Source organism: Bufo bufo, chromosome 5, assembly GCF_905171765.1.
Source record: "Bufo bufo chromosome 5, aBufBuf1.1, whole genome shotgun sequence".
In the NCBI taxonomy this organism is placed as follows: Eukaryota; Metazoa; Chordata; class Amphibia; order Anura; family Bufonidae; genus Bufo; species Bufo bufo.
Window position 1 is genome coordinate 271,657,812 of NC_053393.1, and position 12,090 is coordinate 271,669,901.

Genomic DNA, 12,090 nt, shown 5'->3' on the forward strand with positions numbered 1-12,090 from the left:
AAGCAACCTGTTTATAGCAGCATCCGCCCCAGGAATGGTCTATTCTTGGCATGGTCGCAAGCTACAGTCCTAATCAAAAGTTTAAGACCACTTGAAAAATGGCAAAAAATCTCATTTTACATTGTTGGATCTAAACAAGGTTCCAAGTAGAGCTTCAACATACAACAAGAAGAAATGAGAGTGAGACAAAACATTTTTTGAGCATTCAATTAATTGAAAATAACGATTAAACTGAAACAGGCTGTTTTTCAGCTGATCCAAATTTTAGGACCACATGCCTTTAAAAGGCCAAATCTGTGCAAAGATGTGGATTCATTGTCATTTTCTGTCAGGTAGTCACACATTGTGATGGCAAAGGCAAAAAAACTCTCCCTATTTGAACGTGGTCAGGTTGTTGAACTGCATAAGCAGGGTCTCTCACAGCGCGCCATCGCTGCTGAGGTGGGACGCAGTAAGACAGTCATTTGGAATTTCTTAAATGATCCTGAGTGTTATGGAACAAAAAAGTCCCAAAAAAATTTCATCCGCACTAAGCCGGAGGATCCAGTTGGCTGTCCGTCAAGACACTGGACGATCCTCGACCCAAATTAAGGCCCTTACTGGTGCTGACTGCAGCCCCAAAACCATCAGACGCCATCTGAGACTGAAGGGCTTCAAAAACAAAAAACGTCTTCAAAGACCTCGTCTCCTTTAACGCAACAGAACTGCTTATTTAGACTTTGCAAGAGAGCACCAAACATGGGACATTCAAAGGTGGAAGAAAGTTTTATTCTCTGATGAGAAAAAATTTAACCTTGATGGTCCTGATGATTTCCAATGTTACTGGCATGACAAGCAGATCCCACCTGAGATGTTTTCTACGCGCCACAGTGGAGGGGGTGCCATAATGGTCTGGGATGCTTTTTCCTTCAGTGGAACAATGGAGCTTCAAGAAGTGCAGGGGCGGGGGCGTGGCCAACTGCCGTAATGGACGGCCGCATCTGAGTGAAGCTCCGGCTCCCGCCAACTATCCTGAGCCATCCTGATCCCCACATCTGCTGAAATTTGCCCCATCGAGCTTACCTAAACCAGCAGCCAGCGCTCTACCTCTGACATGAGCCCCAGCAAGGCACAGTTGGCGGCGGAGCGACTAAAGGAGTTTGCCAGGCAGGACTCCCAACATGGCGCCGCGGCTCCGTCTCCGACACGTGCGGCCAGCACCAGGAACCAGTCGTCACAACAGCCACTCACCGAGGCGGAGGCTGAACCTGAATTCACCCTGCAAGCCTCTCACCAGCAACTCATGGCAGCCATTACTGGGTGCCAGGTCTCCCTGACCGGGAAGATAGATGAGGTAAGGGTGGACCTGGGCCTATTACGCCAAGACGTGCAGCAGCTGCGCGAGCGGGTCCGAGTGACCGAGACCAGAGTATCAGACCTGGAGGATCTAACCAATCCCTTACCGGCAAGGATCACTGCAGTGGAGGCGTCTGTGGAGCTATTTCGCCAGAAATGTGACGACCTCGAGAACCGTGCGCGGCGCAATAATGTGCGCATCATTGGCATGCCTGAGCGGGCCGAGGGCCCAGATCCAGCGGTCTTCCTGGAGGGATGGTTCAAAGAGATATTTCCCAATGCTGCTTTCTCAGCTGCGTACACGGTGGAAAGGGCGCACCGGGTACCTGCCAGGCCGTTACCTCCTGGTGCCCCCCCAAGACCTCTACTAGCTCGCATGTTAAACTGGCGGGACAGAGATCTCATTCTGGCACAGGCCAGGGTCGCACAGAAGATATCATTAGGCTCTGCGAACATTTCACTGTATCCGGATTTTTCTGCTGACCTTCAAAAGAAACGTGCTACCTTTGTCTCTATCAAGCGACGCCTCTGGGAGCTGAACCTCAAATATTCCATGGCGTATCCTGCTCGCCTGAGAGTTGTAGATGGCGACAAGTCACTTTTCTTCTCCAATCCTGCCGAAGCGGAGGACTGGTTGGCTGTGAGACGCCGACGTTCCCCTCCCAGATGATTTGGCTTGCATCTGAAGCTCTTCATGGACATGCCTGAGAGATGAAAAAGTTGCTGCGTGGACTGTACCCTGCTTGCCCCTATACCTATACATGACTTTTACTTTATTGTTCCCCTATGCTTCTGCTTTCCAACAATGATCCAAGTCAGAGCTGGGTAAAGTATTAATTCATATGGTTAACTGGCCTCAGGGTCATTGAGGGCTAATTGCGGGCAGTTCCTCATGCCAAGTTTTCATATAATCAGCAGATATAACTTCAAATGGGGGAGCCAGCTACTCCACCTGCATTGGGTTTTCACCTATATTCACCGTGCAGGTCCCCCAAACACATGGCCACTTGTTCACATAGATGTGATTATGTTTACCCCCTGTTGGGGTGGTTTAGTGTATTTGCAATATTTTTCGCTATTGATGCAATGTCTAACAAGCAAGATGTGAGAGTCCTACACAGTGCACGTTATTCCTGCCTTGGTGAACCCCAGGAGAGGGGTGATTATCCTTGTGTCTTTACCTGGTGTTTATCATGGCGGGTTTAAGAGTGATGTCCTGGAACGTCAGAGGTTTAGGCGGACCTAGGAAACGAATGGCTGTGTTTTCACATATCCGCAGCTTCGTGCCGCATATCTTGGGTCTGCAGGAGACGCACCTCACCACGGACACAGGAGGGAGAGTTAGGAAACCATGGGTTCAGTGGGTGGAAAGTGCATATGGCAACTCGTATTCTAAAGGGGTGTCATTATTGATCCACAGGGCGGTCAGATGGGAACCTCATCACACGTCTGTTGACCCTGAGGGGAAGTTTGTTTTTGTATACGCCCACATTAATGGTATGCCTTATGTGATTCTAAACATGTACAATCCCCCCCCTGCCAATCTTTCCCTGCTACAGGCTGCGGCAGGATTTGCAGCACAGTTCCCGTCGGCCGGGGTGCTTGGCATGGGGGACCTCAACTTGACCTTAGACGCTGTGAAGGATAGGTTTTGCAACCCGTCCAATGACTCCTGCAGACGGACTCCGGGTAAAACTGCCTTGGCTCGCCTGTTAGATGAGCTTGGGTGGTTGGACATTTGGAGGGAGAGATACCCAGACAGAATTGAATTCTCTTGCTTCACTCCTTCTAGAGGAGCCTTATCTAGGATTGACTACCTCCTGGGCACCCCTGGCACCTTTATGGCTACTCGAGAGATACATTACGGATCCCAGGGTCCATCTGACCATGCACCTATAATGGCCTCAATCACTGATCCCTACTGTGCTGTCCGTGTGCCCAAACAACGCATACACCCGTTCTGGTTATCTTTAATGTCCCTGAATGATAGGATACCTGACCAACTCCATTCATTCCTCGCTGTTAACTCAGCTGACACTCATCCGGCCCTGTTATGGGAGACTCTGAAAGCCTTCCTGCGTGGGTGCCTTAAGTCATCCATCTCTTACATTAAGAAAATCACTCGCCGTAGGGAGGAGGACTTGGGCACGCAGTGCAGGAATGCAGAATCTGCATATGTCTTAGACCCCACTGAAGAGAATAGGAAGGATTGGATGATGAAGGGTAGACAGTACATGAACCACTTGCAAGAAAAAAGTGACCGTAGGATGCTTTTCATGCAGCAACAAACCTTTGAACAGGGCAGCAGGGTGGGGAAGGTGCTGGCGCAGGTAGTGAGGAGGAATAACATGTCTCCGCCAATATTACGCATTAGCGACAGGGAAGGGGAGGTGGTGTCTGAGCCTGAGGGTATCTTGGATCGGTTCAGGGAATTCTATCAAGACCTGTATGGCTCTCGTGCTCAGTATACCACACAGATACTAGAGGACTACCTTCAGGAGGTTTCCCACCCGCAACTGTCTGCTCTGGATAGGGAAATGCTGGATGGGGAATTCACCCTGGAAGAGGTAGAGGAGGCGATAGCGGGACTTAATTTAGGCAAAGCCCCCGGGCCAGACGGGATTCCATTGGAGGTGTATTCTAAATATAGGGATATTCTGGCACCACAGCTTCTGCGCATGTATAACGCCTCCCTGGATGCTGACGGTCTTCCAGAATCGTCGTACGAGGCCTCTATTGTAGTCTTGTTAAAACCTGACAAAGACCCTACAGAGTGTGGGTCGTACCGCCCTATATCGTTATTAAATCTAGACTACAAAATCCTCACAAAAATTCTGGCAAACAGATTGAACAGAGTAATATCGTCCATTATACATGAGAATCAATCTGGGTTTATCCCTGGTAGATCTACCTCCAGCAACATACGTAGGGCGCAGGTTATTGCTCAGCTGGGTTGCGCGGACAGGAGACTGTGGGCGTTGGCTGCGCTTGACACAGCCAAGGCGTTCGACTCTGTAGAGTGGCCTTATCTGAAACACGTCCTTGGATGTTTTGGTTTTGGTCCTAGTTTCATTAGGTGGGTCAATATCATTTATAAATCCCCATCCGCGAATATTCTGATCAATGGCTCTCTATCGTCAACGTTTGCACTATACAGGGGGACCAGGCAGGGATGTCCCTTGTCGCCTCTTTTGTTTGCGGTAGCTATCGAGCATTTAGCATTACGAATCAGGCAGGATAGTGTTTTTAAAGGCATAGCTATGGGAAATAGGGAGGATAGACTGGGCCTATATGCTGATGACCTCATTTTGTACATGGACTCAGTGGAGGTTACCTTGCCCCGAGCAATCACATTGATTGAGCAGTTTGGGGTCTTCTCTGGTCTATGCATAAATTGGGCAAAATCGGCCATAATGCCGCTATGGGCCGCAGAGTGGCCATCGGTATATCAGAATCTAATGGTAGTTGACAAATTCAAATACTTAGGAGTCAACATCACTAAAGACCCTGCCACCTCACATGACCTAAACACGAGCCCCTTGGTGTCATATTTCATAGATAAATTTAAGTCTTGGAATACCCTACCGTTGTCTATCATGGGACGCGTAAACCTAATCAAAATGATACTTCAGCCCAAAGCTTTGTACCTATTGGAACATGCGTGTGTACCCATACCACGCAAATTCTTCGATAAACTTCACTCTCTCATGGCAACATTTATATGGGGTAAGAACAGACGTAAATTGGCCGTGAAATCCTTACAGAGGAGCTGGGACGAGGGCGGGGCAGCCCTGCCGGATCTATTCTTGTATTTCCTTGCCGGCCAGTTGCGCTATTTGGTGCCATGGGTGACCCAGGATGTGCTTCCTAACTCAGAATATTACTTGCAGGAGTATTTGCACCTCTCCACCCTGTGGCCGGTTTTGGAGGGCCCGTTATCTCTAACAGGTCCACCCGTACTGATTCACAAGCTGGCGCATCAGGTGTGGAGGGCTGCAAAGATGCAGCAATACAGTGACTTACCAGATGATATACAACTATGGAACAACCCATTATTTCCACATTTGTTACACTGTGAAGGAGAGAGGATATGGAGAGGGTACGGTGTTTGCTATTTGAAAGATCTTTATGAGAATGGCATTCTGTTCTCTTTTACTCAGTTACAGACCACAGCGGGTGTCTTAAGGCCACACTTCTTTAGGTATTTGCAGTTGAGACACGCCCTTCAGGCCCAGATTAGAGATCTTAAAAGACAAGTATCTCAATATCCGCTCATTGGGGTCTTCAGAACACAAGGACCGAGGGGACTGATATCCGCCTTATATACACATCTGCTCAACCTTAAAATTTCAGCTTCTCCACTGAGTGCAGAATGTAAATGGAGAGGGAATATACCCACATTGACAGATGGTGAGTGGAGTGAGGCCCTTGAAGCTCCGATAACTGTATCCCCGTCCCTTACTAACAGATTGATTCAGTTATTTATTCTGCATAGGTGTTACCTCACCCCTACTAGGCTATATAAAATGGGTAGAAGATCACACACCGGATGCCATAGATGTGCTCAGTTGGGCGCGGATTTTTGGCACCTGATGTGGGACTGTAGTTACATTCAATCATTCTGGAGGGGGGTAGTGGAGCTCATTTCTTCCCTGATCCCAGATACTTTGGCGGTTTGCCCGAAGATTTGCGTCTTGGGAATTTTAGACGAGGATTCGAGACCACGCTACACACTCACCTTCATTAGGGAGGTCCTGTTTTTAGCCAGGAAAGCTATTGCTCTTAGGTGGATGGCGGACAGGCCACCCACGATCACTCAATGGAAGACCCTTGTTAATAAAATAATTCCCTTTGAGAAGATTATGTATTCCCGTAGAGGATGCTCACAGAAGCACCAAAAGATATGGGGACCCTGGTGCGACTCTCCTCTGACTGCCACGGCAGATCATCTGCACTCTATAACCTAATTGTCTCATCACGTTCTGTTACCTGCTGCGGCTATCCGGATCAATGTTCACTGTAGAGAATTAACCATGTGTCATCGTTTTTGGTATGGATGCTTACTGCTAAGTGCACTACTGATACGTCTTGACCATCAATGACTTAAATAGGACAACCTTTATTGCTGTATTACACCTAGGCATTGTGATGTGTAATTGATTGTACTTGAATGTGACTGTTTTATTGCATTTCTTGCTTGTTACTTTTCAATAAAGCGAGTTTAAAAAAAAAGAAGTGCAGGGGCGTCAAACGGCCGCTGGCTATGTCCAGATGTTGCAGAGAGCATTCCTCATAACTGAGGGCCCTCGCCTGTGTGGTTACGACTGGGTTTTTCAACGGGACAATGCTACAGTACACAATGCCCGCAGGACAAGGGACTTCTTGTCACTCTTTTGGCCCATCCTGCATGTTCCCCTGATCTAAATCCAATTGAGAACCTTTGGGGATGGATGGCAAGGGAAATTTACAAAAATGGACAACAGTTCCAGACAGTAGATGGCCTTCGTGCGGCCGTCTTCACCACTTGGAGAAATGTTCCCACTCACCTCATGGAAACGCTTGCCGAAACGAATTTTGGAAGTGATAAACAATAACGGCGGAGCTACTCATTACTGAGTTCATGTTTGGATATTGGATTTCTGTTTTGGGGGGGTTGTTTTTATTTGGAGGTGTGGTCCTAAACTTTTGATCAGCTGAAAAACAGCCTGTTTCAGTTTATTCATTGTTTTCATTAAATTGAATGCTCAAAAAATATTTTGTCTCACTCCCATTTCTTCTTGTTGCATGTTGAAGCTCTACTTAGAACCTTGTTAAGATCCAGCCATGCTAAATTTAATTTTTTCAATTTTTCAAGTGGTCTTAAACTTTTGATCAGGACTGTATAAACCACTGACTGAATGAACAAGCTGTGCAACCTGGGAGGCAAAGTCCACACGTGAATGACGACTATAGAAAAATGTATTATATACATTTATATATGTTAAGCTACTTTCACACTAGCGTTTTAGTTTTCCGGTATTGAGATCCGTCATAGGGGCTCAATACCGAAAAAAAAAACGCTTCAGTTTTGTCCCCATTCATTTTCAATGGGGACAAAATGGAACTGAACAGAATGTAATGCTCCAAAATGCATTCGGTTCCGTTTAGTTACGTTCCCATACCGGAGAACAAACCGAAATATGTTGTAGTTTGCTTTCAGACCTGGAAACATAGAAACATAGAATGTGTCGGCAGATAAGAACCATTAGGCCCATCTAGTCTGCCCAATATACTGAATACTATGGATAGCCCCCGGCCCTTATCTTATATGAAGGATGGCCTTATGCCCATCCCATGCATGCTTAAACCCCTTCACTGTATTTGCAGCTACCACTTCTGCAGGAAGGCTATTCCATGCATCCACTACTCTCTCAGTAAAGTAATACTTCCTTATATTACTTTTAAACCTTTGCCCCTCTAATTTAAAACTGTGTCCTCTTGTGGTAGTTTTTCTTCTTTTAAATATGCTCTCCTCCTTTACCGAGTTGATTCCCTTTATGTATTTAAAAGTTTCTATCATATCCCCTCTGTCTCTTCTTTCTTCCAAGCTATACATATTAAGGTCCTTTAACCTTTCCTGGTAAGTTTTATCCTGCAATGGAATGCAGAGCAAGACAGATCCGGAATGACCCCAATGCAAGTCAATGGGGACGGATCAGTTTTCTCTGACAAAAGAAAATTGATCCGTCCCCCATTGACTTTCAATAGAGTTCATGACGGATCCGTCTTGGCTATAGAAGAAATAATACAACCGGATCTGTTTATGACGTATGCATGCGGTTGTATAATAAGTAACGGAAGCGTTTTTGCTGAACCCTGCCGGATGAAGCAAAAACGCTAGTGTGAAAGTAGCCTTATGTAGTTCTGCAGATTTTTTTAACTTATATTAACCCTTTCAGGACCGGAGTTTTTTTTTTTCGTTTTGTGCTCTGAGCAAAAACTTTTTTATTTGTCTGTTCACATAGCCATATGAGGGCTTGATTTCTGCTGGACAAGTTGTACTTTTCAATGCCACCATTTATTATTGCATATGATGTAGTGGGATGCGAGAAAAAAATTTCAAATGGGGTAATATTACAAAAAAAAAACTAAACCAAACAATTCCACCACAGTTTTAAGTCTTTTTTTTAAATTTATTTACGACGTTCGATGTACGATAAAACTGACCAGTTACTTTTATTCTACAGGTCAGTACGAATCCGGCAATACTTTATATGTATAGTTTTTCTTGCATTTTGATAAAAAAGTGGACAAAAAAATCATTTAAAATTTTTTGTCGCCATACTTTGACCCCTACAACTTTTTTGTAATTATGTGAATGGAGCTGTATGGGGGCTCATTTTTTGCAGGGCGATCTAAACTTTTTATTGATACCATTCTGGGTTGTGCATGACTTTTTGATCACTTTTTATTAAACAATTTTGCAGAAAATGAAGCAACCAAAAACGGCGAATCGGCCATTTGGACGATTATTTCTGTTTTGCCGTTTGCCATATGGGCAAATATATTTTTATACTATGGGCGCTTTTGCATATCGTGACATCCATGATGTGTATTTTATTAAATTTTTTTATTTTTTTGGGGAAAAGGGGGGTAATTTGTTTGTTTTTTGTTTAAAAAATTTAACACTTTTTTTTATAGTTCTAATTGTGCAAAAGTCCATTTATTTCAGTAAGGCAAATTAAAAGGAATTGCATTAATGCAACTTAAAATTTGAATTTTGTGAAAAGGTTCAATATTCTAGGCTCAAAGTGTCACACTCTAGTCAGCTAATTAATCCATATCCCCTGAGCAAAGGGTACCTCAAAATTGTGACTTTGGAGTTTCATAAGCTGTAAGCAATAATCATCCAAATTATAACAAATAAATATCTCGCTTTTCATTTAATGAGTCTATATCATATGTTAATTTCACATTTTAAGTTGCATTACTGAAATAAATGAACTTCGCACGATATTCAAATTTTTCAAGTTTCACCTGTATAACATGCAATCATTAGTTATGCGAAATACTATGCAGCAGCCTCCTGTCATTAACAAAGACAGGGACTGCTGCACACATGCTTCGGCTCCTCCGATCGCCGCCTGGGGGAGCCAGAGCACCACCGGAAGCAAGCGCTTCCGGTGTTTCACGTGCTCAGATGCCATTTTCAGGATTTACCACAGCTAGTGTTGAGCGAACTTCTGTCTTAAGTTCGGCGTCTAAAGTTCGGCTTCCGGTTAGCGGAGGATCCCGATATGGATTCCGAATTCCGTTGTGGTCCGTGGTAGCGGTATCAATAATGGCCGATTATTGATTCCGCTACCACGGACCACATCGGAATTCGGAATCCATATCGGGATCCTCCGCTAACCGGAAGCCGAACTTTAGACGCCGAACTTAAAACAGAAGTTCGCTCAACACTAACCACAGCATCTGAGGGGTTAAATGTCCGCAATTGGCAATACTGCCGGTCGTGGACATGAGCCGTGGGTGTATGCTATAAATAGCAGGCGGCCACCCGCGGCTATGGCGCCCGAAGCGCTCAAGAGCGAGCGCCATCTTTAAAGACCCGTACATATATGGCGTTGGTCGTTAAGGGGTTAAAGAGGTTGACTGGGATTTAGACACTGATAGCCTATTCTCAGAATAGGTCATCAATATATGATCGTTGCAGGGTTGACTCCTGGCACACCTACTATTTAGCTGTTTAACTCCTTAAGGACACAGCCTTATTTCACCTTAAGGACCAGGCCATTTTTTGCAAATCTGACCAGTGTCACTTTAAGTGCTGAAAACTTTAAAATGCTTCGACTTATCCAGGCCATTCTGAGAATGTTTTTTCGTCACATAGTGTACTTCATGACACTGGTAAAATGAAGTAAAAAAATGTAATTTTTATTTATAAAAAAATTGCAAATTTACAAAAATTTTGAAAAAAATTGCAAATTTCCAAGTTTCAATTTCTCTACTTCTATACATAGTAACACCTCCAAAAATAGTTATTACTTTACATTCCCCATATGTCTACTTCATGTTTGGATCATTTTGGGAATGATATTTTATTTGTTGGGGATGTTACAAGGCTTAGAAGTTTAGAAACAAATCTTGAAATTTTCAAAAACCAAATTTTTAGGGACCAGTTCAGGTCTGAAGTCACTTTGTGAGGCTTACATAATAGAAAACACCCAAATATGACCTCATTCTAGAAACTACACCCATCAAGGTATTCAAAACTGATTTTACAAACGTCGTTAACCCTTTAGGTGTTCCACAAGAGTTAATGGCAAATGGTGATAAAATTTCAGAATTAAAATTTTTGGGCAAATTTTCCATTTGAATCCATTTTTTCCAGTAGCAAAGCAAAGGTTAACAGCGAAACAAAAGGATATATTTATTGCCCCGATTCTGTAGTTTGCAGAAACACCCCATATGTGGCCGTAAACTACTGTACGGGCACACAGTAGGGTGTAGAGGGAAAGGTGCGCCGTATGGTTTTTGGAAGGCAAATTTTGCTGGACTGGTTTATTATGTCCCATTTGAAGCCCCCGTGATGCACCGCTAGAGTAGAAACTCCATAAAAGTGACCCCATTCTGGAAACTACGGGATAAGGTGGCAGTTTTGTTGGGACTATTTTTAGGGTACATATGATTTTTGGTTTATCTATATTACATTTTTGTGAGGCAAGATTGCCAGAAATAAAAAATTCTGAAATTTCATCTCCATTTGCCAATAACTCTTGTGGAACACCTTGAGGGGTGTAGTTTCTTAGATGGGGTCGCTTTTATGGAGTTTTTACTCTAGGGGGGCATCAGGGGGGGCTTCAAATGGGACATGGTGCCAAAAAAAAAAAAAAAAATGCCATCAAAATCTGCCTTCCACAAACCATACGGCGATCCTTTCCTTCTGCGCCCTGCCGTTTGGTCATACAGAAGTGTACGACCACATATGGGGTGTTTCTGTAAACTGCAGTATGAGGGTAATAAATATTAAGTTTTGTTTGGCTGTTAACTGTTGCTTTGTTATTGGTAAAAAACGGATTAAAATGGAAATGTGACAGACTGAACCGTCACTGGGGCTGCTGGAGGAGCCTGAGGGCTAGCCTCCTTCCTACAGACTATGGACCGAGAACAATGGAGACCCCCTCAGACCTTTTGGGGTTACAAGGAACTATGTACCCTGATTTATGTGTGTAATTTATATGCCACTGCTGGTTCCATCCTGCTGCTGCCAGGAACGCTGTACGGATACTAGCGTTGTCCTCAATATACTCCACGAACGGTGTCTCCGAGCTGCTTCTCCTCACACTAGGACGCCATCCCATTGATGCCACCAATGTAACGAATCTCCTAGCACCCCGACCGGGTACCTCCGTTGATGGATGCTCCTAGTGCTTCCCGAGGACTCCAAGCACTCCACTCGACACTGTAAGCAAAATTTGCCCAAAAATTTTTTTTGGCCATTTTTTTTTTTTAACCGTGTTCATCTGAGGGGTTGGGGGTATATTTATAGAGCAGATTCTTACGGACCCGGCGATACCTAATATGTCTACTTTTTTTTATTTATTTAGGAATGTCCCTGTGTTGCCAGCGCTCTGGGACAGCACAAAAGAGTTGTACAAGGCAACCTGCACCAAGTAGACCGCACCATTTTTTTGTACCATGCCCGGGTTTTGCGCATCGCGTCATATGGCTTGAGGACTTGATCAGATCGATCAACTCCTCCCATATACCGAT

At 44.5% G+C, this 12,090-nt stretch overlaps 1 protein-coding gene across 1 annotated transcript in view; it reads right to left on the minus strand.

The window, feature by feature from the left end:
* The window catches only part of TRIO (trio Rho guanine nucleotide exchange factor), a 796,191-nt gene that overhangs the window by 314,067 nt on the left and 470,034 nt on the right, over nt 1–12,090 (minus strand).